Source organism: Anolis carolinensis, chromosome 1 (genome assembly GCF_035594765.1).
Source record: "Anolis carolinensis isolate JA03-04 chromosome 1, rAnoCar3.1.pri, whole genome shotgun sequence".
In the NCBI taxonomy this organism is placed as follows: Eukaryota; Metazoa; Chordata; class Lepidosauria; order Squamata; family Dactyloidae; genus Anolis; species Anolis carolinensis.
Genome location: NC_085841.1, coordinates 89,620,466 through 89,635,405, shown reverse-complemented (window position 1 = coordinate 89,635,405; position 14,940 = coordinate 89,620,466). Strand labels below are relative to the sequence as shown.

General features: G+C 37.9%; 1 protein-coding gene and 1 long non-coding RNA gene across 19 annotated transcripts in view; one reads left to right on the top strand and one right to left on the bottom strand.

Moving 5' to 3' along the window:
• ptprk (protein tyrosine phosphatase receptor type K) overlaps positions 1 to 14,940 on the bottom strand; it is a 461,736-nt gene that overhangs the window by 161,833 nt on the left and 284,963 nt on the right. The gene's annotated exons all lie outside the window — the stretch shown is intronic.
• Positions 1 to 14,940, top strand: part of LOC134298493 (uncharacterized) — a 182,240-nt gene that overhangs the window by 120,709 nt on the left and 46,591 nt on the right. The window lies entirely within an intron of this gene.

Sequence of the window (14,940 nt, the reverse complement as noted above, 5' to 3'; positions counted from 1 at the left end):
CATCCTTCAATATAATAAAACATACAGATAACTTCATTATATACAGAAAGAACTGCCTCTATTTCTGAGCCCATTTTACAGTGTGGGTGTTTCACTTCAGCGTCGTATATACTGTAGCTTGGAACTCAAATACCCGAATTCTTCACAAATAAACTTACTCATGCATCAAAATCTAATGCTTTAGCTCTTCTTTACATTCTTTTATTTTTGGTACGTGATTTAGGAGGAAACAAAGGGTTTTTGGTGAGGAATAATGCATAGAGATTCCCATTGGGTCATTTCTGCATTTCATAAGGAATTGGTCCAAACCTGATCCCTCAAGCATGGCTTTGCATTCCCTACTACCGAAATAAAGTGGGGCACTAATGAAGCAACGCAGGATGTAATTATGGAGGAGAACATTCACCTCACTCACAAAATGCATGTGTGTGTTTATATATGCCTTCAAGTCACCTGCCCACTTATAGTGAACTCATCAATTTCATAGGGGGTTTCCTGGGAAAGGAATATGCAAAGATGGTTTTTCCAGCTGCTTCCTCTGAAATATAGCCTACAGCATATGGTAGTCATTGGTGGTCTTCCATGGCTGTCCTTGCTTAGCTTCCAAGGTCAGATGGAACCTGGCATCTTTAGGGTTTTAGGTCCACATAGAATGCATACAATGATCCAAAATTACATAACTAAAAAGCAAAAAGGCTACATCTGTTGTTGCTTAAAGTATACATTCATGTAATTGGGAGTATTGCTTGGATCGCTGGAGTTACCTGTGAACTAGAGCTACAATCTACCACTGATTTACTCAGCAATATGCATCCTACCCTCAGTAACACTGTCTAGACTAAAGCTAGGAATCAAACTACCCTCCATGGAACTTTAGGTTGAAAATTCATTGCACAACGTTAACCATTAGAAATTGGCAAATTAATTCACTAGCATAAACAGCAATAATTGAGATGGCTTAATTCATTTTGTTGTTGTTAATTGAATAATTGATTAAACCACTAATGAAAGACCAGAGCTTGTGGTTTATAGAGAATGGCATAGACGTTGTCCCTGTTGACTGTGGAGGAATACATTTTGTTATTATTCTTTTAAAAGAGCTCTTTTGGCCTATTCAAAGTTGCTTTTCTCCAACTAAGCTCGGGATAACTGTGACAGAGCATGGGATCTACTGTTAAAACCCCTCAACTCCATTTGACATTCATCTACATCTGTTTTCTTTCCACCCTCACCAATACATACACTGCACTTACTCTTTGTCTTATTTCTTGAAGATTAATGACTGACTTATCCCAGCTGGAGAGCAATGATTTACCATAATTACAGGAGCCCCTGGTGGTGCTGTGGGTTCAACCTTTGTGCCAGCAGGACTGCTGACCAACAGGTTGGCGGTTCAAATCTAGGGGGAGTGGGTGAACTTCCTCTGTTAGCTCCAGCTTCCCATGCGGGGACATGAGAGAAGCCTCCGACAAGGATGGTAAAATATCAAACATCAGGGCGTTCTTTGGGCAACGTCCTTGCAGACGGCCAATTCTCTCACACCAGAAGTTACTTGCAGTTTCTCGTTGCTACTGACATGGAAAAAAACCTACAATTACAGCAATACATAGAATAATAGTTGGTCAGTTAAGTATGCAGAGTTCTTAAACCAAATCTTTTGATTGTCTCTCAGCATACACAGAACAATTTTTTTCTGTAAACAATACTCTGGAAGAAGTATCAGAGGGAGAAGCACTAATCGAACAACTTGACTCACTAAAGCAAACATTACAACTGATGCTTTCAAAGGAGATGCCAGATGGGAACATAATGCGTATATTCATGTACAGGTCTCATGAATTTTGAGATTTGGGGCCAAAATTATGAATGTTAATATCATTCAGGGATTAGTTGGGGTCATCCAATGGATGATCCCGGATACAGCTGATCCTGGCCAATGTCATTTTCCCACTCAGGCATTCAAAATACCTGTCGCTGTTCTATTTAAAGAAGGGGATAGTTCCCATTTTTTTTATTACAGTTAAGGTTCACTATTAACTTTTATGAAAAAAGGAACCATCCTTTTTCAGAATAGAGGAAGGAAAGGTGAGACTTTAGTCACCCTGGGAGAACCTAAAAGAAGAAAAAATATCCTCTAATGTCTCAGGGCTCCTTTGAGGGGAAGCGCCATAGAGGTGCCTTTTTCCCAGCCAGGTATTCAAAAAAGCCAGAAGTGTGCCATGGTGGAGAGAGTAGAAGAGGACAGTGCTTCTTATAGGTTCTTCTAGGATTAACTACATTCCCAACTTTCATATTTCCACTCAGAGAAGGAGAGGGTTCTTTTTGAAAAAGAGTTAAGCTATGGTGATTACACTGAGCCATTAATAAGTCTATCCAAGTTTTGGGAAAACTTCTAGATTTTTACACAAGTATGCAAGTATTTCAGTATTGACAGAAAGACAAATGCATATTTGCATACTAGCATTACATCCGAAGAAGCAAATGTTAGATTCTTCCAGTACCATTTCTTTGATGTGTTGTTGACACTTAAACTAACTAGTTATTAGAGTTTTGTCTTAAATACTATAATTCTCTATCAGACACTAATAATACCGTCTGAATTCTGTAGACTACTGCCATGCTATTCACACATCACACATTTAATTTTTGACAGAAATTGAAATAAGCAGTGGGGAACAAGCCACCAAAATATGAAGTAGATATATAGTGTGCACTGTGCTTACAAGTACACTAACACTAGCAACAAGCCCTTGCCATCCTTCAACCAGAAGCAGACTTTGAATGACACTTCTGTGAACTGTTTCTGCTTACCACAGACTACAGAAGAACTATTGTTCCACTGAGGCAAATAAAAAGGTATAAAACTCAAAGCACATACTTTGAATTGTGGAAAAGGAGAAACAAAAGTATATACATTTCTCCACAAAAAATGGAGTATGCTATAGAAATAGTAATTGTTTTATGGGCCCTGATAAGAAACAAGACTCCAAAATGGTAGCTCCCATCAGGGGATTAAAGATTCTGCAAGAACACTTCCATAAAAGAAGTAAGATTATGTGGCTTAATATTGAATGTCATTAAAGCTTCATAGGCTATAGCAATTATTCTCCATTTAGTGTCAATCATAGATGCTCCAAGCATTGTTTGCTGTGGCTTATTGAACTGCTCTTCTTTTTTGGGATGCTGGAACCTGTCCCTATTATTTCTGTATTCTTTCTGCCTCTGGCAGTTTCTGTGAAAGTTTCTGTAAAAGAACCCATGCCAGGAACACAGTTACTTCATTAATCTGTATTTGTTTTATGAAACTGCTGAGAGCAAACAACAGAAATTATTCACTCTTTCATGTGAGGATGAAACTGCCAATGATTTTCATCCCAAATCTAGTACCTTATTTTTGGATTGGAACAGAAGATGTCTGCCTTGCTGCCATTCTCCCCAAGGCCATCTTTCTGTTTAAAGTATCATTTATTTCCTAACTGGGAAATATGGGACTCAGACTGAGAGAAGTATCCTTCTGTAAGAGATTTAAAAAGAAACCTTTGTCCAGTATCCATACTTTCCCTGTTTTTCTAGTCTTTAATCTGGTGCTTTTCCTTGTGTCTACATTCCCTTTTCCACCTTTACTAGGAAGCTGGAATCCTGCTTGTCTCTTTCTTGGTCTCTGAATTGTTTGAAAAGTCTGGGTTCTAGAAGAAGGAAATGCCACCGGAGGTTCTACTGGATAAATGAATAACCCAGGATGCAGATTTCACTAGAAGTAGCAGTGGGGCTTAGATCCTATCCTACTTACAATGGGGAAGGTTCCAAATATATATTACTGACTAAAAAACCATTCTGTTTTTGATCACTTATCATTTAAAAAAGAAAGACACCTACATGTGTACAAACCTAGGGTTTTCTTCCAAGCTTTGGGTGTCTACAGTCTCCTTCATGCTGCACAATTATAGAATGTTGATACCACTTTAACTACCATGGCGCAATCCTATGACATACTGTGATTTGTAGTTTGACAAAGATATAAGTGTTCTCTCACTTATCACGGGGGTTATATTCCAGGACCACCCGCGATAAGTGGAAATCTGTGAAGTAGGGGCACTATTTTTATTGTAATATCTAAACATTATTTTAATAATTAAGTGTCCCTTCTCCCCCTTGCAAGCCTTGAGGAGAGTGAGGCCTTTCTTACCAGTGCTGGCGGCCCCTTTGCTTGGTGCCTGCCATGTTGCTCTGGCTGCAGGAGCCAGAGGAGGGAATAAGACACCGCTCCGCCCGGTAAGCGAGTGAGGGAGGGAGGGTGGGTGAGAGAGTGAGGGCGGCCAGCCTCCGTTTTCTGCCGCTCGCTCCAGCCGGGCCATGCTGGGAAATGTGGAGGACTCGGAAGAAGGACTCAGAAGTCCCGCCCCCTCTTCCTTCTCCTCTGCTGCCGCCCTCTCTCACTCTCTCACCCACCCTCCCTCGCTCGCTCACTTGCTTACTGGGCTGAGTGGTGTCTTCTTCCCTGGCTGCAGGAGCAGAGGCAGCCAGAGCAACATGGCAGGCACCAAGCAAGGCGCTGGTAAGAAAGGCTACATTTTCCCCAAGGCTTGCAAGGAGGAGAAAGTCTATTTATTTACTATTAAAAACAGCAATGGGGCGGGTAAATAAATAAATAAATAAATTTTCCGCAGAGCAGCAAGTCCGCGATAAGCAAACTGCACAGTAGTGGGCGAACACTGTACCTCATAAAACTATACATCCCAGGATTCCAATGGAGGCAGTAATAAAATGGTGCTGTAATTGTGTGGTGTGAGATTTGAATGGACTTCTACAGAAGAGATAGACATACACAGGCACTTATTTTCAGAGATTAAAATAAATATTGAGAATCTAGAACTCAAGGGATTCATTTGGTCAACTATGACAGACAAATTATTAGAACTGTAGCTAAATTGCAACTCATCCTATTAATATACAATAAACAGGCCTGAGCCAAAATTAATCCTCTGGGAATTTATCTACTCCAAATTTAAAATGCAAAAGAGAACATAATTTGTATTTTTTTCAAGGAACTGGGCAACAAAATGGTATGATAAAATTAAATAATGCACTATCTGGTCATAGTATTTTTTACAGACAGCATTGCTTTATCTCTTTCAAAAGTTATGAAGTTTTGGCATGACTTAAACAGCAGGTAGAACACAGTACTTTTTTTTTTAAAGCCATATCCTGCCAGATTTACTTTTTTTGTGCAACAGAATCTCCTGCCCTTGAACATGGTCACAGTTGGAACCATGCCAAACTGTGTGCAACAGAAAAGAGGAAAACTGAGTATAGGAAAAGAAGATATGAAAGTATGCCCTTCTATCCAGACAAATTGGTCAAGTGGGAACCGTGTCTTGCTTCTATGAATGTGCAATGAGATTTGGCAATGGTGAGGGGTGATAGGGTCATACACACTGTCCAACTTTCCTGATTGGGCAAGGACATTCCTGGTTAGGCCTCTGTTTTCCCACTTTTTCAGTTGCTTTTCAAATGTCACAGTTTCACTTTCCTCTCTTCATCCATCCTCACCTTACTATGGTTTGTGCAAACTGAATTAAAGGTGTTCAAGTTGTATACAGTCATTTAAATCAGTAGTCTGGAAGAGAGGAATCTTGCCCTTTTTAAGCTAAAGCAAACTAATTCAGTGTCTTAGTTTGTTAGTCTGCCATCTTGACCACAATCTGATATGTTTGGTCATATCTGTACTGGTTTTAACTTGTGAAGAAGGGAATGGTTATAGTCTCTGGACAGGTAGAGGGAAATAGCTGCCCACTTGATCTAGAACAAAGGTGGAGAATATGTAGTTTTCAATATGTTGTTGAGACTCCCAACTCCCATCAACACAAGCCAACACAGCTAATGATAAGGGATAACTGCAGCTATAGTCCAGCAACATCTGGAGAGCCATATGTTCCGATCCCTGGTCTAGAACATCAACAAATTAATCATCAGCACAGAACATAATGCTCAAAGCATGGGAATAAAACAATGTGTAGGAAGATCAACTTAGGAAAACCTACCATCAGCACAAAAAAAAAAGGAATGAAGAATTACTATGGCTTTGGAACATTTAGATAATTTGTTTGGGATTGATAATTTGAAAATAATAGTTTGATAATAATAAATATATATTCATGAAAAATGACTCTTTCAGCCTTAATCGAAGAATCGATATTATTCTGAATTGAGAATTCCTCCAAAATAGGTGTTTCTTCTTAGAAATGTGTATTTCAACAGTGTGTTCACTACAACAGAATGTTAAAAACCAAGTTTATGACCAACTTCCACAATAATCATATTTCCTCTGAGAAAATTATGCTTTTTAAAAAACTGATCCAAGATAAGACAGAATTTATCTGGTTCCTTGTTTCTCGATGAGCATATGAATCCGATTTGCAGTAAATGCTTCAAAACACTGGCACATCACTGAGCAAGGACTGCATCTTGAAAATCTAAAGCAACTGCATGAAAACACAATAAACTAGATATTCTGGATGAAAAAGTCTCTTAGTACATTTTTGTTTCATTTTTTCTTCCTTTCCAGTCAAAAACTCTAAAGCATGAGATTATTTTGCCAACCCACACGCAAAACAAAATAATTCATACTTAAAGATAGCATTTTATAACAAACTTGTTAAGTTGCATTAAGTCTTTCTGATGAGAGAGGTTTTAACAAGACAAAAGTGTACACAGCTCTGTATAGTACAGAACCCCAGGGCATGAGTAGTAGAGCATACTGTTTTAACTTAAATTCCATGCACCTCAAGTTAAAATGATTTGTTGAGATGGGAGAGAGTCAGAGCTTAGCACCGCAAGTTGCTTTTTGGACTACAGCTCCCAGAAGGCCCCAGCCAAATGACTTCTCTAAGGTTCAAGTGATAGGTGCTGCAACTATTCTTATTAACTTTATTTATATCTGTCTGTTCTCCAAGACATGGTCTTAAAGCAATTTTTGTGGTGTGCCTTCAATTATTTCAGACGTACAGCTTTTAAACAGAGGCTGGATGACCATCTGTCGTAGATACTTTGTGCTTTTCCTGCATGGCAGGGGGTTGGACTAGATGGCTAATGTGGTCTCTTCCAATTCTATGATTTTATGATAGCAACCGTAAGGTGAGCCAATTATGGCGTTTTGTGGGGCTGAGATTATGTGATTTGCCCAAGATCATTTAGTGGGTTTCCATGGCTGAGCAGGGAATCGTGCTCAGATTCATTGTCCAATACTTACACATTTAAAGTATTAGAATTAAAAACACCCAAAAAAAAACCACAAAAACAATTAAATGGTTAACGATAATGAATTAAACTATTAGCCATATTAAAAACTTATGGACTACATTTTTAATTAAACTTCTATGCTTAGCTTTTATGCTATGCTTAGTTAAGCAGTATAATTTAAAACATTACAGCACTCACAGAACTTATTGCTAAAGTCTTCAATTCTAAAAGGCTATTTGAATTTTTAAAAGTCTTTGCTTGCCCACAAAAGGAAAAAAGGACAAAAGATAGCCTCCCCTAAGAAGTATGGAGCTTAACGAACCCAGTTAGGGTAGACAAATGAATTAAACTTATTAAGGAAAGACTTTGAGTCCAAGTAGAAAACATCTTTGAAATGAAACATATCCCATCCGCTTCAAGTCTGTTGAGGCAGAAATGTGCAACTGAAACTTATGTGGTTAAATGACAACCTATTATACAAGAAAGCTAGGATACACATCAATGGATTCAAACTGTAGGAAAACATTTGGGATAATTTCCTGATGATGAGAGCTGTTTAACAGTGGATTATACTGCCTTGGAGTGTGATAGAGTCTCCTTCTCTGGAGGCTTTTAAGCATAGGCTAGATGGACATCTGTCAGGAGTGCTTTGATTGTGTGTTCCCACATGGCAGAATGGGGTAGGACTGGATGATCCTTGTGGTCTCTTCCAACTCTAGGATTACATGATTCTAAGACACCAAAATAGCAGTATGGAGCCAAAGAACAGTGAATTCTAAATTATTTTTATTGTTTTGTATTCAGTTTGCTTAATACAATTTAATTTGTTTTTATCGCTACGCTCCTCTGAGATCATAGGATACTGTGTGGGATTGACATATGTTAATAAATCTATACACATAATAAAAGTGAAAATCTGTATGTGTGTATGTGGCAGTGGTGTCCGCTCTCACAGACAACCCCCGACCTCTACAAACAGGCTCTAGTTCCCAGTGCTGAGGAGCCACCAAGTCACTCCCTCCCAGGACATTGCAGGTTACAGCAAGCACACCCCAGTGTTACATTCCTCTCTATTTGCATGACTGCGCCCACTGCCTCTCCCTTAACCCTTTCCTACCCTTTCCTATGGCACACAGCAAACAGAGGAAGTGATCAGCAACTGAACATACTAGCAAGAGCGGTTTGGGGAGAATTCACCATGATTTATAGGAGTTGTAGGGACTGGGATGTATAGTTGACCTGCAATCTAGAAGCACTCTGAACCCCATCAACAATAGACCTGGGACTAACTTGGAACACAGACCCAACATAGTCAACTTGTATACTGGCAGGGTTTGGAGGTGATTGCCCTGGGAATCTGGGAGTTTATTCAGAGAACGCTGAACCCAGCCAACGATGGCTCTGGACTAAACTTAAGTGATATTACTTAACATCTCAAAACAACAATGCCTTTTTTTAATCACCCGGGCACCGCAGGGTCCTCAAGCTAGTAAGCAATGAAATGAAATGTATTTATGTCTGTAAATACTTCTGCAAGAGCCAGTGGAATCAAAACTTGCATTATAGCAAAATAACAACAACAACAACGCCACACAACTTGTTACAAAAGGATCTGGAGAATGAGTTTGTTCAAAGCTGAATTTACACAAGTGTGCACAAAGGAAGGAACCTACCGTGTTTCCCCGAAAATAAGACAGTGTCTTATATTAATTTTTGCTCCCAAAGATGCTCTAGGTCTTGTTTTCAGGGGATGTCTTATTTTTCCATTAAGAAGAATTCACATTTTTTGTTGAACAAAAAAAAAGTTATTATATACTGTACAGTAGTTGTCATCACAAACCAGCATAACCAGACAAACTCTGAATACCAGCGTTTTAATTTTTGTATACTTTTTATCATGTTTTTATCATGTTTTAATTGTTTTGTTTTTATAGTATATTTGTTGCTGGCCCTCGTGGCAGAATGTAAGCCGCTCTGAGTCCCCTCGGGGAGAAGGGCGGGGTATAAATGCATGTAATAAATAAATAATAAATATCAAGAATTTCTTGTTACTACCATTATTTCCATGTACAACACTCTATGGTACATTCATTTATCGATCATGCATGTTCTGTTGTTCTGTTTGGCGGGCATGCTTCCAAACAAAACCTTTGCTAGGTCTTACTTTTGGGGGAGGCCTTATATTTAGCAACTCAGCAACTGTCTTATTTTAGGGGAAACAGGGTATCTAGCTTTGTGATAACTTTCCCCACACAACATTTTTAAATAAAAAAAACTTTCGCTAAGTCAGACAGAGATATTCCGTAAGACTTTTTGTGCAGAGACCTGCTTTGGATCCAATTCTACATCTTTGAAACATCTAATTTAAAATTTAAATTGAATAACCATGTAAAGATCCATCTCTTCCAGCATGCCTATCCAGATAGTCTTTAACCATGAATTTTAAGTGTCCTTTATTTGATAACTGACGTGTATTTTAGTATGTATTTTGTAGAAATACGTTTTGGTGTGTAACTTTTATGGAGGTACATTTTAGTGTGAGTATTTGTAGTATTTTTCCTGTGCTTATGTATTTTAATTGTTTTGTAACCTTCCTCGAGCCATGAGGAGAGGTGGGCAAGAAATCAAATTATTATTATTATTATTATTATTATTATTATTATTGTTATTATTATTATTATTATTATTATTAATAATAATAATAATAACAATAATACCTACTGAGTTCTTGAAGTTATCTATGTGCAAAGGTTTCTTCTTATGAGATAAAAATTACATTGATGAAATTTTCCTAACAAATGTTGTGAATCTTACAAAAACTTCATAAAATTTCGTAATGGCTACATCTGTTTTGCCTGACAAGACATTTATTTTCATCTCTCTTCAGAGAAAGTTTACTGGCAACTCCTATACAAAGTAGAGCAACTTATGCAAGGCAGAGTTGGGTTTTTCCCCAGAACATGTTAACTGCAGGCTTGGCAAACAGGCTATAATTCTAGGAGCTCTGTTGAGGCCTATAAAGGATAACAAATTGCATTTGTTTTCAATTTTCTTTGTGGCAAATACAATAAATCTTGCATATGAACATTTTGAATGTTTATTTATAGCAATAAAAATAGCACTGAAAAAATTAGCAAACACTCTTTGCCATTTTTCTTCTGAATTCCCTTCCTCTATAAATTATAGCCAAGGAAAATTACTCAAATCCAGATGAACCAGAAAGTCACATACATTACCACTCTAGACAACAGCAATGCTAACAATGTAATGAGTTATTTTGAAAACTCCCTTATAAATGTGCCAACATCAGAATGTGGAAGCAAAACATGAGGACCAAACTGCTTTGGTGGAAGTCTTTTTGCATGGACCTTTTCAAAGTTAAGAGGGGAGTTTTCATCAATGAAAGGGCTAAGAAAAACTAACAAGCAATGCAACATATAACATATAATGTAACAAAAATCAGATCCTAGAACACCAGTGATAAAAAGATTTCTGGCAGTTGTGTCCAAATAAGATACACAATGTATTTGTTTTAAAGAGTAAATATACAACATATTAGCATAGTTTCCAAGCTCTATATGGTTTATTCTTACCACCTAGAAGACTCAATCCAATTCTAATACTAAATATTTCACTCATTTGTAAAGAAGAAGGGATTGTATTGAAAATATGATTACAGTACCAGGCATAACTGAGGCAAAATACCTTTGTTGCATGGTTTCATGTCATTTGTGATCTCTATATAATAATAATAATAACAATAATAATAATAATAATAATAACAACAACAATAATAATAATACCAGAATCTGAACCAAACAACAGTCACAGTAACCATAAAGCCAGAGAAAACTGCAACAACGAAGTTCTGGAAAGAACTTTGGGAAAATGATAAGAACTAAAACAAAGATGATGGGTGATAAAGGAGTTTGAAGGAAAATTCTCACAGAACAAAATGGAACAGATGGAAATAACAACTGAAATGATCAGCAAACGAGTGCAAAAAGTCAAGAACTGGACATTGCCTGGTAGTGGTCAACTTCATGGATTTTGGTTCAAATATCTGATTAGCTTACATGGAAAAATGGCCCAACAATTCAATGAGATGCTGCAAAAAGGAAGTATCAGTGAATGGCTAACAACTGGAAGAACATACCTGATACAAAAGGATCCAGCAAAAGGAGCAGCACCAGGAAACTACAGTCCAATAATGTTTAAGCTACTGACTGGCATCATAGCTGACAGAATTCAAGACTATCTTGAAGAAGAAAAAATCTTGCCAGATGAACAGAAAGGCAACAAACGGAAAAGCAGGTGCACAAAAGACCAATTATTAATTGACAAAATGATTCTGGAGAACTGTAAAAGCCGAAAAGCTAATCTTCACATGACGTGGATTGATTACAAAAAAGCCTTTGACTCACTCCCACACAGCTGGATTATCAAGTGCCTGGGCGCCATCGGGATTAGTAAAAATGTTGACACCTTTATTGAAAACATGATGGAGCACTGGAAAACTGAACTGTTTGTTGGAAATGAAAGCTATGGACTTGTCAACATCAGAAGAGGAACTTTCCAGGGAGACTCATTGTCCCCACTGCTTTTCATTATTGCCATGATCCCTCTGTCAACAATCTTACAAAAAACAAATCTCGGATATCAAACATCTAAGAAATCTCACAAAATTTCATATCTGATGTACATGGATGACCTGAAGCTGTATGGGAAAACTGAAACTGAAATCGAGTCTCTGACTAACACTGTCCAAATTTTTAGCACTGATATCAGCATGGAGTTTGGTTTGGACAAATGTTCGGCAGTGGCATTGAAGAAGGGAAAAATCATTGAAAGTGAGGGCATAAATATGCCTAATGGCCAAACAATAAAGTGTCATCAGCCAGAGGCCTATAAATATCTGGGCATATTATCAAGCATCATCAAGCATGACCATGTGAAAACTGTGGTCAGCAAAGAATACACACAAAGGGTCAGAAACATTCTCAAAAGCAAGCTCAATGGAGGCAACACCATCAAGGCCATAAACACCTGGGCCATACCTGTCATAAGATATACTGCTGGCATTATAAACTGGACACAGGCGGAACTGGACAATTTGGACAGAAAAACAAGAAAACTCATGACCATTCATCATTCACTGCACCCTCGCAGTGATGTTGACCAGCTATATCTGCCTAGAAGATCAGGTGGCAGAGGACTCTTGCAAGTAAAACAAGCAGTCAAAGAAGAAGAACATGCCCTGGCAGAATATGTAAAGCAAAGTGAAGAACCTGCTTTGATTGAAGTTAAAAATCAGAAACTCCTCAAAGCAGAGCAGACAAAAAAACAGTACAAGAAAACCGCAAAAGAAACTAGAGCTGACAGCTGGCACAACAAAACCTGCAAAGATAATGGAAAATGTACACACAAAGATACTGTGGGACTTCCGAATCCAGACTGACAAAATTCTGGAACACAACACACCAGACATCACAGTTGTGGAAAAGAAAAAGGTTTGGATTATTGATGTTGCCATACCAGGTGACAGTCGAATTGATGAAAAACAACAGGAAAAACTCAGCCGCTATCAGGACCTCAAGATCAAACTTCAAAGACTCTGTCAGAAACCAGTACAGGTAGTCCTGGTGGTGATGGGCACACTGGGTGCTGTGCCAAAAGATCTCAGCCGGCATTTGGAAACAATATACATTGACAAAATTACGATCTGCCAACTGCAAAAGGCCACTCTACTGGGATCTGCACGCATCATCCAAAAATACATCACACAGTCCTAAACACTTGGGAAGTGTTCAACTTGTGACACAAAATCCAGCATATCTATCTTGTTTGCTGTGTCAGACTATGTCATTGTGTCAATAATAATAATAATAATAATAATAATAATAATAATAATAATAATAATAATAATATCTTTATTTCTACCCTGCCACCATCTCCCCAAAGTAACTCAGGGTGGCTCACAGAAGCACTCCAAGTGCCACATATAAACAACAATACACAAGTATAAATATAATGACATAAGTATAAAACAACAGCACATATAAAATCCCACTAATAACATTGTAAGAGTATAAAATTATTAAAATTCCTAAAGTGCAGTAGAACTTGCGAATAAGCCGACTATCTGCCATAACAATCAAAAGTGCGGAGACCCTAAGGCAACCACATCACAGGATTTTCTTGGTAAGATTTGTTCAGAAGGGGTTTGACTACATATTGCTCTGAAACTGAGTTAGTGTAACTTCCCCAAGTCACTTAGGGTTTTCCATGGCTAAGTGGGGATTTAAATCCTGGTCTTCCAGAGTACTATTCCAAAATTCAAACCACTAAAACACACTGGGTCTCTACCCAGTTTACACAGAAGGATAAAACACCATTAAGGCTGTCACAGTATAAAAAGGTAAACACTAGTAACCATATTTGCTATGACAGCAATGTCTGTCTGGAATCCCTTCCATATCACATAATTATAGCATTATAATTCCACTTTAACTGTCACAACACAACCTTCTTGGGCTGCAACTCCCATCACTCATTGCCACTTAGCTGGTGCTGTGGGCAAGTGGGACTTGCAGTTCAGCAACATCTGGAGAGATAAGGTTGGATATCCCTGCCTGATTGCTTCATGCTATTATCATTGTTTCTTTGAGCACACCTATGTGGTGGTGGTTTGGGGAAAGAAATTTGTGGTGGTGTTGTAAAAAAATTTTTTATTCCAAATTACATTAGCACTATATGTGAAAGAGCCTCAAGATCAAATTTATGTTTTTCTTTTATTGAGGGCAATATATTTTTGTAAGCCTTAGGTTAGAAGTTCTGCATTAAATAAATTTGTAATATTCTACCTTTGCCCTGACTATGTTGCGCCACACACCTGGCAGCATTTAATAATGAAGAATAAAACACAATCAGGAAATTGATAGCCAGAGGATCGATGTTTCCCCCACACATCTCCCCATTTGAATTTGTTATTGGAGAAAAAGGAGAGTAAACTATTTTTATTCCCTTTGTGGCATGGGGAAATGTGCCGTATATCCTATTCGTCTGAGGCTTGGGGTTTTAGAGGATATAGCAGCAAATTTACTTAGAAACTATCACAGAAGCTATAGCTCTTTCAGTAAGGTTGTATAAGATAAATTCTTACCAAGCAGAAGAATGTAAGACAAGGTCTCAATAAAGAGAACAAAGTACGGAAGCTTAAATATTATTGTATAACATAGTATAAAATAGAATGTATCATATATAAGCATATATACTGTGACCTAGATAAGTCAAGAGCAGGTTTTGGGGTCAAAATTAAAGATTTGGATATGACCCGTGGAAGTCAAAGGTCATTATGTAGAGAAAGGAAAACACCAGTATCACCTCAGAAAGCCAACTGTTTATAGTTGCCTTCAGAGCTATTTTCCAACCCTGGCATTCAACAAAGGACTTTCACCACTCTACTTTTATATTTTTAAAAAGAAAACTTTTACCAAAACAGGGGCAGGAACTTAATCCATTCTGTAGCAACGTAAAAGAAAAAAAAGAAAAAAACAACTCCCTCTATTCTCCCAGCTATGGCAACACTTCTGGCTTTTTTGAAAGCCTGACAGGATTCCTGACAGGAATACTTTCCCTCAAAGGAGTAGTAAGACACTAGAAGGCTTCAGTGCTTCTTCTGGGTTCCATAAGGATGGACTA